Source organism: Theropithecus gelada, chromosome 18, assembly GCF_003255815.1.
Source record: "Theropithecus gelada isolate Dixy chromosome 18, Tgel_1.0, whole genome shotgun sequence".
Taxonomy (NCBI): Eukaryota; Metazoa; Chordata; class Mammalia; order Primates; family Cercopithecidae; genus Theropithecus; species Theropithecus gelada.
This window is the reverse complement of record NC_037686.1, coordinates 67,324,392-67,335,878: the sequence shown is the minus strand read 5'-3', so window position 1 is coordinate 67,335,878 and position 11,487 is coordinate 67,324,392.

Below are 11,487 nucleotides of genomic sequence, written 5' to 3'. Positions count from 1 at the left end.
CAGCCCCCTCAGGTGACAGCCCCCTCACGTGACGGGCCCCCACACGCTGTGGCTGTGGGCCCTCGTGATGGAATGTTATGGCTGAGGATTAGCTTCCTAGGGCTGTGTAGGGGCCGAGGGGAGCGTTTACCCCGCTCTCTGAAGGTTCGCTGAAAAATCTTGCAAAAGGCAGTTGAATTGGAGAAAAGGCATACAGATTGATTTGATCCTAGTTTTATGTGACATGGGAGCCTTCAGAATGAAGGACCAATACCCAATGGGGCTGGGAAGCTGAGACACCTTCCTGAGGTTCCACAAGGAGTGGCGGCTTGGATGCTGGCGAAACAGGTGATGGGAGGAGCAAAGAGGACTTCAGCTGAGGACAATCAATGCTCACTAGGGAAGATTAGGTGGGCTTGATGAGTACACCACAGTCTTCGGCCAAGTCCGCTGGGCCCCAGAGCAGACTGGTCTTGACAAGTCTGTCCGGCGTGTTCGGTGTCAGCCTTCCTTCCTGAGATACGGGTTCAGTTAACGGGAACTCAGGGAAGGGGCCACCTTTCTTCTTTGGTGGGTCAGACTTGAAGGAGATAAGGACACTTCAGGATCTCCGGGAGAGATGGTGGGGGTGGGGGAGCGAGAGGCCTTGAAACTCCTTTTCAGTTCAATTGGCACAAAGCACCATATTTTGGGGTATTGGCTTCTGAGCCCCACTCTCTGCTCTAAAAAGCACCTACACTGGTGGCTTAAGCGACAGAAATTGGTCTCAGTTCTGGAGACTGGAAGTCGGAGATGAAGGTGTGGGCAGGGCAGGTTTCTCCTGAGGCTGGGTGGGAAGGGCATGTTCCAGGCCTCAACCTGCGTGGCTGCTGGCCGTCCTTGGCACCCCTTGTCTTGTAGAAGCATCACCCGATCTCTGCCCTCATCTTCATGTGACTTTCTCCATGTGTGTGTGTGTGTCCAGATTTTCCCTTCCCATAAGGACACAGTTATCAGGGGTCCACCCTGTGCCCATGTGACCTTACCTAAAGGTAAGTAATTCGATCTGCAATGACCCTATCGCCATAGAAGGTCACATTCTGAGGTCCTGGGGGTTACGACATCAACATATAAATTTTGGTGGGAAGGTCAGGGGACAGGAGAGAAAAGGAGGCACCAGGGCACAGGCCAGAGCCCTGGGTTGAGGGGTCCCGGGACTTTTCTGGGGGATTGGGATTCTTTTGCATCATTTCTCTCTTAATAACTCTTGCAGGGATTGGCACACTGGAGAGTTACTCTGTAACTTTTTGCTGAATGAAAGGACAAATATCAAATAATTTTTGCCAACAAAGAAGCCTCTGGAAAGGCAGAGCTGGAACTCATTACCTCAGCAAGTTGAGGCTAGTGTGGCTCTCAGGGCTGGGCCCCTCTCCCTTGCAGAGGCGCAGCATCTCCACCAGCTGCACCTCCTCCCCATCCTCGCACCTTTTCCCCAACACTTGCTGGGCCGGGCTCCTTGAGCTCCAGGCCCAGCACAGCGGCTCCCGGGAAGTGGGCCTGGCCCTTCTCCCGAAGGCCAAGTTGCTGGGATCATACTCAGAATTCCAAGGGCTGGAAAGGAAGGAGAGGATGAGGCGGGGCCCAGGTGTGGACTGTGACCCTAGGAGGGTGGGGGCCCTGCTGCCTGCAGCCATCAGTGCAAAACCTTGTCCCTGCCCGGTCAAGGTCACCTTTGGCAAGAGCATAGCCCAGGGGCAAGTCCAGGGTTTCAAAAGTCCACGTAATTCAGATCAGAGAATTCCACTTTCCCAGCCTCTGTCAAATGCACTTTACTCTTTCCTTGCAGAAAATATGTGAGATATGAGTGTTCCTCACAATAAGTTTTTTTCTAGAAAACAGGAAAGAGGAAAACAGAGCTGGTTCAAAATTTTGTTAGAATCCTAGCACTTTGGGAGGCTGAGGCAGGAGGATTCCTTGCCAGGAGTTGGAGACAAACCTAGGCAACAGAGTGAGTCCCCTTCTTTATAAAAATTAAAAATGAATAAATAAAAATTTTAAAAATGTTTGCTAGCTGATTACAATAGAAGACATTTGATTCTATTACTAATATAGTTTGGAAGGAGGGAAAGAAAGACTCCAATGGATATTAGCAAGAACAGAAGCCAAACACAAGTCCAGGCGAAAGTGCTCCTACAAGAATTCCAATTATTTTGCCTTCTCAGTCTTTCATCTTCAAACATCTTCATCTCAGTGCCAGTTAAATCTGGGAGACAGTGGAGAGAAGAGAGGGGAGAAAGGGAGAGAGGAGAGAGAGATGGTGGTGGAGAGAGAAGGGAAAAGACAGAGAGGGAGAGAGAGAGAGACCAAGAAGCTGCTCTGGGTTCCCTACTCCTAACACATGTGAACCTAAGCTAGGCTGTGCTTTTCAGCTTCCCAGGTTTCCATTGGAGAGTATGAGGGGCAATGCCTGGCGCTAGTATTTCCTCTGACTTTGCTGGGTCAGAGGCCACCACCTGTGTGTGTTGGCAGAATATGATGTACACCATGTCGGCAGACAGAAATACATCCTAAGTCTGTGCCTGGTAAATAAGCTCTGTGCCAATGACATGCCCCATTGACAGACCTCGCTTGGTCAAAATCCTATCATGATTCTTCAGCCAGATTCCCCGGCCCCTTCCATACCCTTCATAAGGCATCATCAGTCCCCAGGTGGCACTGCACTCACTTACAAGCCGTGTTCTCTCTTGATAACTGTTACAGGGATTCGCACACTGGAAGTTACTCTGTAACTGTTGAATGAAAGGATACATACTTTTTACCAATGAAGAAACCTCTGGGGTGGCAGAGTTGGAACTCCTTATCCCAGCTCGTTGGGGCTCATGAAGGCCTCCTGAGCATGCCTGGGGCCCTCTTCCCTGCAGTGTGGCATCATTCTGTATCTGGGGTAGCACAAGCACGTGGCGCCATCCAGTCACACCCAGTGGAGAGAGAAATGGGCCTCAGGGAGCCTATACTCCCAGGAGGGAGAGAAAGATCTGCTCCCTCAGCGGTGTTCACCAGCCTCCGCTTTCTCCTCTTCCTCAACCATCCACACCAAGCTACTGCCACCAAGGATCTGGGTAATGACGCACCACGATGCCCATCACTCTGAATCCCGCAGCACTGGAAACGCCATGCTTTGGTCCGCAAAGAGTCCTCCCTGACTCCGGACTCTAAACAGAGCCGGTGGAGTCACCTCTCCAAATCTCCCATTTACTTCCCTGGAAAGAGGAGGAAGGAACCGACCTTCTCTGGGTTCAATGAGGCAAAGCTGGTGATGGTTATGATTAGAGATGAAAGCAGACCTTTTACCCCGTCTTGGGACACTAAAACATGTCCAGGAGGGCTCTTTAGAGATGAAGTTGACAGTAACAGCTTCCATTCAAGTTCTGGGAAGATAAATCTCTGCACACGCGCTCCTGTCTGTCCCTCCAACTCTTTTTAACCCCACAGAAATCCAGCTTTTGCCTCTCTCTGGAAGCCTTCCCAGAAGAGGAAGCCCAGGTGTGGGCTGCACCCTGTGACCTTCTTGCCCTCTGGGGGCACGGGTTTCCTGTCCGGGCAGTAGCAGCAGTGTGTATCACACTCAGCGCAGGGCTGAGTACGCAGTACCGTACACAGTGGGTGCACAATGAGCGGGAGCTAGCTGACGTGATTCCAGCTCACCCCAGACGCCCCCAGGCCTTGCCCACCTAGTGAGATTTCACAAGCGTGTCTTGGGTGCTGCCCTGCTTTGGGAACAATAGCTGAGCAAGTGCCCGAGCCCTGCCTTCAAGGAGACAGGACAAATGTATGAAATGGCCCAGCGGCTGCAGCTAACGGCTAAGTGGCTCAGGTGGACAGAAGTCCTGGGTTTGAACGTGGAAGAGGATGCTTTGGGCAGACGCGGGGGCAGGCATGGAGCTGGAGGAGGTGAGCCTTCCTGGAGGGCGGGTGGGACTGGAGAGGTCAGGCCCTCCAGCAGGCAGCATGCTGGAATCACCTGGGAGCTTAAAAAAGGCCAGCGGCCAGGCCCACTTCCAGAGAAATCATCTGATTTGGGATGGGCAGATGAGAAATAGGGATAGGCAGAGGAAGTGGGTGCCTCCGGGTGGGGATGGGGCTGCGACAAGGGCAGCAGGAAAGCCGTCTTCTCAGAAGGGGTGCCCATTAGCAGACAACAAGATTCAAGATCCAAGGATTGGATGGGGCTTCGGATCTCCCGGTCTTTTCCACTCCGTAGGAGTCCAGGCCCTGACTTCCTCCTGCGTGGCTCCAGCAGCCTCACCCCGGCTGGTCGCCTGGACCCCAGGGGTTCAGGCCACAGGACCATCTCACGCGAACATCTCAGCGAAAGCCCAGCCTGCGCCCGTTTGGGTGGGGTTTGGTCATGACGATCTGTTGTTCTGAGGAACTTCTGCTGTGACTAAACCACTGTTTCTTTTACGTTGGCACCTGTCTGTTGAACCAGCCTCCTATCAAAGGCCATTTGAGGAAACTCAGACTGACGGAATTCTGTGTGAGTGAGTGAAAGCTCCTCTCTCTTACCATGTAGAGTAGTAACAGATTCTACTACACACAGGTGTCTTATGACACTGAAGAGTCACCAACGACGAACCGCCCGCCCAGGGGGCTCTGCGAGCCCAAGAGGGTCCACAGTTGCCTCCTGATTGTGCAGTGGTGAAAGGAACAGGAGGGCGTGAGCACCATTTCCCAGGACCGCCTTCTCCCCTCATGCTGCTTGCTTTCCAAAGCTTCAGGGCTGATGTGGACGGTGAGTTTTCTTTGAAAAATTGATAACAAAGTGTGTTGCATGAGTCTTTCCTCTATGTGTTATACATTCTTTAAAACATTTAGTTGACAAATAAAGATTGTATATATTCAAGGTGTCAAATGTAATCATTTGATATATGTATACATTGTGTAATGATTATCCCAATCAAATGAATGAACACACCATCACTACCGCTCCTGTACAGTAAATCCCAGCACTTCTTTACCTTGTAACTGAAAGTCTGTACCCTCTGCTCACCATCTCATTCCCACACCCTCCAGCCTCTGGCGACCACCATCCTAGTCTGTTTCTATGAGTTTGACTTTCGAGTCTGCATGGAAGTAAGATTTAACAGCCTTGTATTTTTGTGTCTGGCTTAATTTAACTTAGCCTAAAGTCTCCAAGATCATCTGTGCTGTCACAAACAACAGGATTCCCTTGTTTCTATCTGGCTGCAGAGTGGTCCATTGTGTATATAGACTACGTTTTCTTTATCCATTCATCTGCCGATGGACGTTTAGTTGTTCCCCTATCTTAGCTATTGTGACTAATGCTGCAATGAACATGAGGGTGCAGACATCTCTTCGACATATTGATTTCATTTCTTTTGGATAAATACACAGAAGCGACATGGCTGGATCATATGGTAGTTCTGGTTTCAGTGTTTTGAGAAATCTTTATAATGGCTGCATTAATTTATATTCCCACCAACAGTGTGCAACAGTGTGCAACAGTGTCACCTCCAGCACCTATTATCTCTTGTCTTTGCCAGAGTAACAGGTGTGAGGTGATGCCTCATTGTGATTTGGATTTGCACTTCTCTGATGATTAGCGATGTTGAGTATTTTTTTATATGCTTGTTAGCCATTTGCATATCTTCTTTGGAAAAAATGTCTATTCAGGTCCTTTGTCCATTTTCAAAGTTGGGTTACTTTTGTTTGTTTCTGTTTTTTTTTGCTACTGAGTTGTATGAGTTCCTTATATATTTTGCAGGTTAACCCCCTTATCAGATATGTGCAAATATTTTCTCCCATTCCATAGGTTGCCTTCTCATTTTGTTGTTTCTTTTGCTGAGCAGAAAATTTGTAGTTTAATGAAATCCCAATTGTTTATTGTTTTCTTTTGTTGCCTATGCATTTGGTGTCACAGGCAAAAAATCATTGCCAGGACCAATGCCATGAAGCTTTTCTTCTGTGTTCTAAGAGTCTTATGGTTTTGAATCTTACACTTAAGTCTTCAATCCATTTTGAGTTGATTTTTGTGTATGGTGTGAGATAAAGGTCCAGTTCCATTCTTCTGCATGTGGATATCCAGTTTTCCCGTTGTTATTGATTGAAGAGACTGTCCTTTCCCATTTGTTCTTGGCACCTTTGTTGAAAGTCAATTGGCTACAAGTGTGTGAATTGATTTCTGGGCTTTCCATTCTGTTCCATTGGTCTGAATGTCTGTTTTTATGCCAGTACCCTATTTTGGTTACTATAGTTTTATAGTATATTTTGAAGTCAGGTAGTGTGATGCCACCAGCTTTGTTCCTCTTTTTCAAGGTTGCTTTTGCTATTTGGGGTCTTCTGTGATTCTATATAAATTTTAGGAATTTTTTTCTATCTGTGAAAAATGCCATTTATTTTGATAGGAATTACACTGAATCTGTAGATCACCTCGGGTACTATGGATACTGTAAAAATATTAATCCTTTCAATCCATGAACGTGCGATACCTTTACATTTGTATCTTCCTTTCCATCAGTGTCTTACAGTTTTTGGTATATAGATCTTTCATCTCCTTGGTTAAATGTATTCCTAAGTATTTTATTCTTTTTGATGCTATTGTAAGTAAAATCATTTTAATTTCTTTTTGGGTAATTTATTTTTGGTGTATAGGAGTGCACCTAATTATTATGTGTTGATTTTGTATTAAAAATCTTTACTGAATTCATTTAGTAAGTGAACTATTCATTAGTTCTAAGAGTATTTTGGTGGAGTTCTTTTGGGGTTTTCTGTATGTAAGATCATGGCATTTGCAAACAGAAAATTTTGCTGTTTCCAAATTGGATGCCTTTTATTTCTTTCTTCCTTTTATTTTTTTTTTCTATTTGTTTTCCTTGGGGCAGATGTCATGGTATAATTGATGTAATAGAGGAACTTAAAGGTGGACATTCAGTGTGCAGAAAACTGATTATTGTTTTCCAACATCTGTTCTCCCTCTCCTACGTAGAATTTTTAGGTAGGCATATTTTCATCCTCTCATACATCTGGATGTGGCCACCTGACTCTTTTCTGGAGAGTAGAGGCAAGGGGTCGAAACGTTCAATCGTGGCTTGTGCCTTTAGATGGAGGGATCATGTCTTGCCCTCTCTTTTCCTCCTTCCCACTGGCTGCTCCAGCAGGAGCTGGTGCAGAGATCTTGGCCTATGAGATAAAACTAAAAGGAAGAGGCTCATAATGGAAGGAATCCAGGTCCCAAATGATACAGGAGCCCCCACACCAGCCTTGAACTTGCTGCTCAGACTTCTGTGTGAAGAACAAATGCGTAAACCTTCACCCTGTGGAAGCCTTGATCATTTTGGTCACAGTAGCTTAGACTTATCCTCACTAATTAATACACTGTTGATTAAGGATCCTGAACATTTCTAGCATGACTTATCTGGCCCAGACACCAAAAAAATAACAAGAAAAGAATGAACTTGACTTTCTCTAAGTCACATGGAGGAGTTAACTGTTCTTCAGGTCAGAAGGGCTCACTCAGCTGACCCTCTTCCAGGTTAAGAATGTGGCACAACAAGTTCTGTCTTTTTCTACATCAGACAAGGTTACGGTGTTTTTCCCACTGGCCAACTTCCTGCTGTGGCCTGAACTTGATACAGGCCTGGCTTTTGCTTTTGGCCATAGGGAAAAGGCTCCCAAAGCAGGATCTCCTGGAACTATTTGTTGACGAATGCAAAGACCCCGAGGGAGATCTGGGTTACCCAAGCTTGTGAAATGATTGCCATCAAATTGACTTTTTTGAGGATAAGCCTCCCCGAGAGGACTAGTTGTAGGGCTTAGGGAGGACTTGGGGGGTGGGAGCAGGAACAGGAGAACCTCTACTGCTGACCCCAGGGCAGGCGCCCGGGGAGTAGAGGTATTCCAATTTCTTCCCTCCTTTCTAGTAAGTGCTGGGCATGAAAGGTCTGAGCAATGGCGCCTCTTTTTCCCATCCAAGTTCCGACCTATGAGTCAAAATAGTCAGCAAAGTGGACTGTAATTAATTAAGCTGATATTTTAAAGTACGGATTGTACGTGTAGGTAATCCTATGCTGATTCCCAGAATGAGGCAGCCTCCCACTGCAGCCCTGGAGGGACAAAGCAGAGCGCCCCCTCATGGACAGCTTCCTGCAGCCGGCCTGTGCTCGTGGAAGCATGGTGGCCAGCAGCGTCCGGAAGCCAGCAGTTCCCTTGACGCCCTCCTTGGGAAGTCTCATCATGCAGTGCCTTCAGCAAGCCACCTCTCTGTGCACAACTTCCCTGGCACCCCTGGAAGTCATATTCCAGCAAGTTCTCCACAGGGACTTCTCTGCCGGGCACTGCGCCGGGGCCACGCTGTCTCCAACAAGGTCTGGACTTAGCCCTGAGGAGTAGCTCTTCCTTGGACTCTCTGTCCCAGGAGTCTTGGCTGCTCCCTACGTTTGCCCTTCCAACTCTTGGATTCTACAGGTGTTTGACTATCAGTCTTATCTCTAACCTTCAGGATCTGGAAGCGACATCTTTTTTGTATTGATTGGGTCCAGGGAGAAATGCTGAGATACCATGTCACACCCACTAGAATGGCACGATCAGAAAGATTACAGGTGTTGTTGAGGGTGTGGAGAAATCAGAATCCTGGTACACTGCTGGCGGGAATGTCAAATGGTGCAGCTGCTTTGGACAACAGTCTAGCAGTTCCCCAAACAGCTACAATTGGAATTCCTATATTGCCCAGCAATTCCCCTCCTAGGCATATACCCAAGAGAAATGAGGAGCTGTGTCCACACAAAAACTGGGACATGAATGTTCACAGCAGCATTATTCATAATAGACAGAGTAGAGACAATCCAAATGTCCACCAACTTATGGATGGATAAGCAAAATGTGGTCTATACTTAAAATCAACACTACTCAGCTATAAGAAGGAATGAAGTACTAACGCATGGGACACCATGGATGAACCTTGAAAACGTTCTTCTGAGTGAAGGAAGTCAGACACAAAGACCACATATTAGGCCAGGCATGGTGGCTTCGGAGAATTGCTTGAGGCCAGGAGTTTGAGACCAGCCTGGGTCATATAGCAAGACCCCGTCTCTACAAAAAATTTAAAAATTAGCTGGGCACAGTCACGCACCCTGTAGTCCCAGCTCCTTGGAAGGCTGGGGGATCACTTGAACCCAGGAGGTTGAGGCTGCAGTGAGCCAAGATGGTGCCACTGCACTCCAGCTGGGTGACAGAGCAAGACATTGTTTCTTAAAAACAAACAAACAAAAACTAAAGGCCATATATTGCATAATTCCATGTATATGAAAGTCCAGGCCAGGTGCAGTGGCTTATGCCTGTAATCCCAGCACTTTGGGAGGCAGAGGTGGGCAGATCACCTGAGGTCAGGAGTTCGAGACCAGCATGACCAACATGGTGAAACCTCGTCTCTACTAAAAAATACAAAAATTAGCCGGGCATGGTGGCGCATGCCTATTATCCCAGCTACTCAGGAGGCTGAGGCAGGATAATCATTTGAACCCAGGAGGCGGAGGTTGCAGTGAGCCAAGATCGCGCTGTTGCATGCCAGCCTGGGTGACAGACCCAGATTCCATCTCAAAAAAAAGAAAAGAAAAGAAAAAAGGAAGTCCATAGAGACAGAAAGTAGATGAGTGGATGCTTGGGACTGAGGGAGACAGGGCGATTGTGTGGGGGAGGTGATAGGTTACAGGTACTGGGTTTCTTTTGGAGGCAAAAACATTTTGAAAATGTTTTGAAATCAACTGGAGATGGTTGTGCAACTCTGTGACTATACGAGAAGCCACTGAATTGTTCACACTAAACAGGTGGATTGTTTGGTCTATGAATTGCACCTTTACCAAAGCTGTCAACAAGAAATCACATGGGGGAAACCAGAAGGAGAAATACTGAGACCTCAGTGGGAAAGGCGGGAGGCCAAGTGCACACCAGGAACAACTGGCCTCCTGCCACGGAGGGGAGGCCGTGAGTGTCCCCCAGCAAGGGGAGGGGAAGGGGGAAGGCCTGGGTCCCAAGGCTGCCTCCCAGGAGCCGAGTGATGGCAGGCCACCACACGGCTCTCAGGCCTTTCCCCTCTATAGCACAGGGACGAAGCCTCCTGTTTCACTGGGATGCAATGAAACATTAGACAAACATCTTTAAAGCCCTTTGTAACATGAATTACATAAATAGTAATGAATGAATCCTTTGGGAGGAACTCTAACTCCCCCTAAAGGTACTGTCAATCATTTTTTAAAGGGAAATGATCCCTAAAATTGGCAGCTCCTTACTTGGGTGACGTAGTAGCAATTTTCCTCTCCAATATCAGGCAGTAGATATTTACTTTCTCACATTTTTCCATTTAATACAATTTCTTGCAACTGTTAGGCCAGTAGATAGTCTGGACATAGATCTATGGTTGCTCTTCTAGAAATATTCAAATAATTCATTTGTGAATCTGCAGACCACCGTTGGATTCATGGACACTTTTCAAGGCATTTTGTCTTTTCAGTAAATAAAATAGTTTAGTAATGTAATGTTTCGAGGGCCAAGTGGCTGCAATTTTCAATGCCTCTTGATGTATGAAACACCTTTCTCTAAAGGACCTAAGATGTATCTGCTTTTTGAATAAAACTTAGAAGTGACACTTTGAGAAAGTCTTTTGTTTTTAATAAATTTCAATATTCCTATCATGTACCATATTGCAATAGTCTGAAAAAAACTTCAGACTTGCTTTTAAAAAAACTGGTCCTAGATTACACAGGTTGAAACAGTATCTATTTACCATGCCTGTTTCCCACTTGAGAAGATCCAGCTTCATGCATGAGTGGGAACAGTTCTTCATTTTTTGCAAAGGGGTCACAGGGTCATTTCTGTCTTCATAACCTCTCCGCAAAAGTGGTTTGTGCTCTTCTGACACAGGAGGACGCGGAGGCTCAAGTTCACAGAACCAGTAGTTAGTCAGACCCATTAGGTCCAGGGTTTTACAAAACTGTTGTTTACATCAAAACAGCTAGTGGCACGCCAGCTCAGCTTCTCACATGCGGCAGTCTGGATGTGTGAAAACGTGCATGCCTCCCCACCGAGGCATTTGTCTGATCATGGGCCAGGCTTGGGCCGGGTGCTGGGAACGTGGAGCTGTCGAGATGGCCCTTGTGCTCCTGGAGATTCCACCAGGGACTGAGCTTGCAGAGATGGAGGTGAGCACTGGCACTTTCCCCAGGAGTCATCGGCCTTCTAGTAGAACACCACTGTGATTTCCTCCAGATCACCCTCCCCTAGCACTTCCAGAGGTGACGACCTCCCACTTACTTCAAGGGAACCTGACTGCCCTGAGCCACGCAGGGTGCTGCAGGTTTTAGCACGGTGACTGCTGTAGGCTGCTTTTTGCTGCTGTAACACGATGCCCAAGACTAGGTAATTTACAGTGAGCAGAGATGTATTGGCTCATGGTTTGGGAGGCTGGGAGGTCTGAGGTGGAGGGGCCAGGACCTGGCGAGGGCCTTCTGGCTGTGT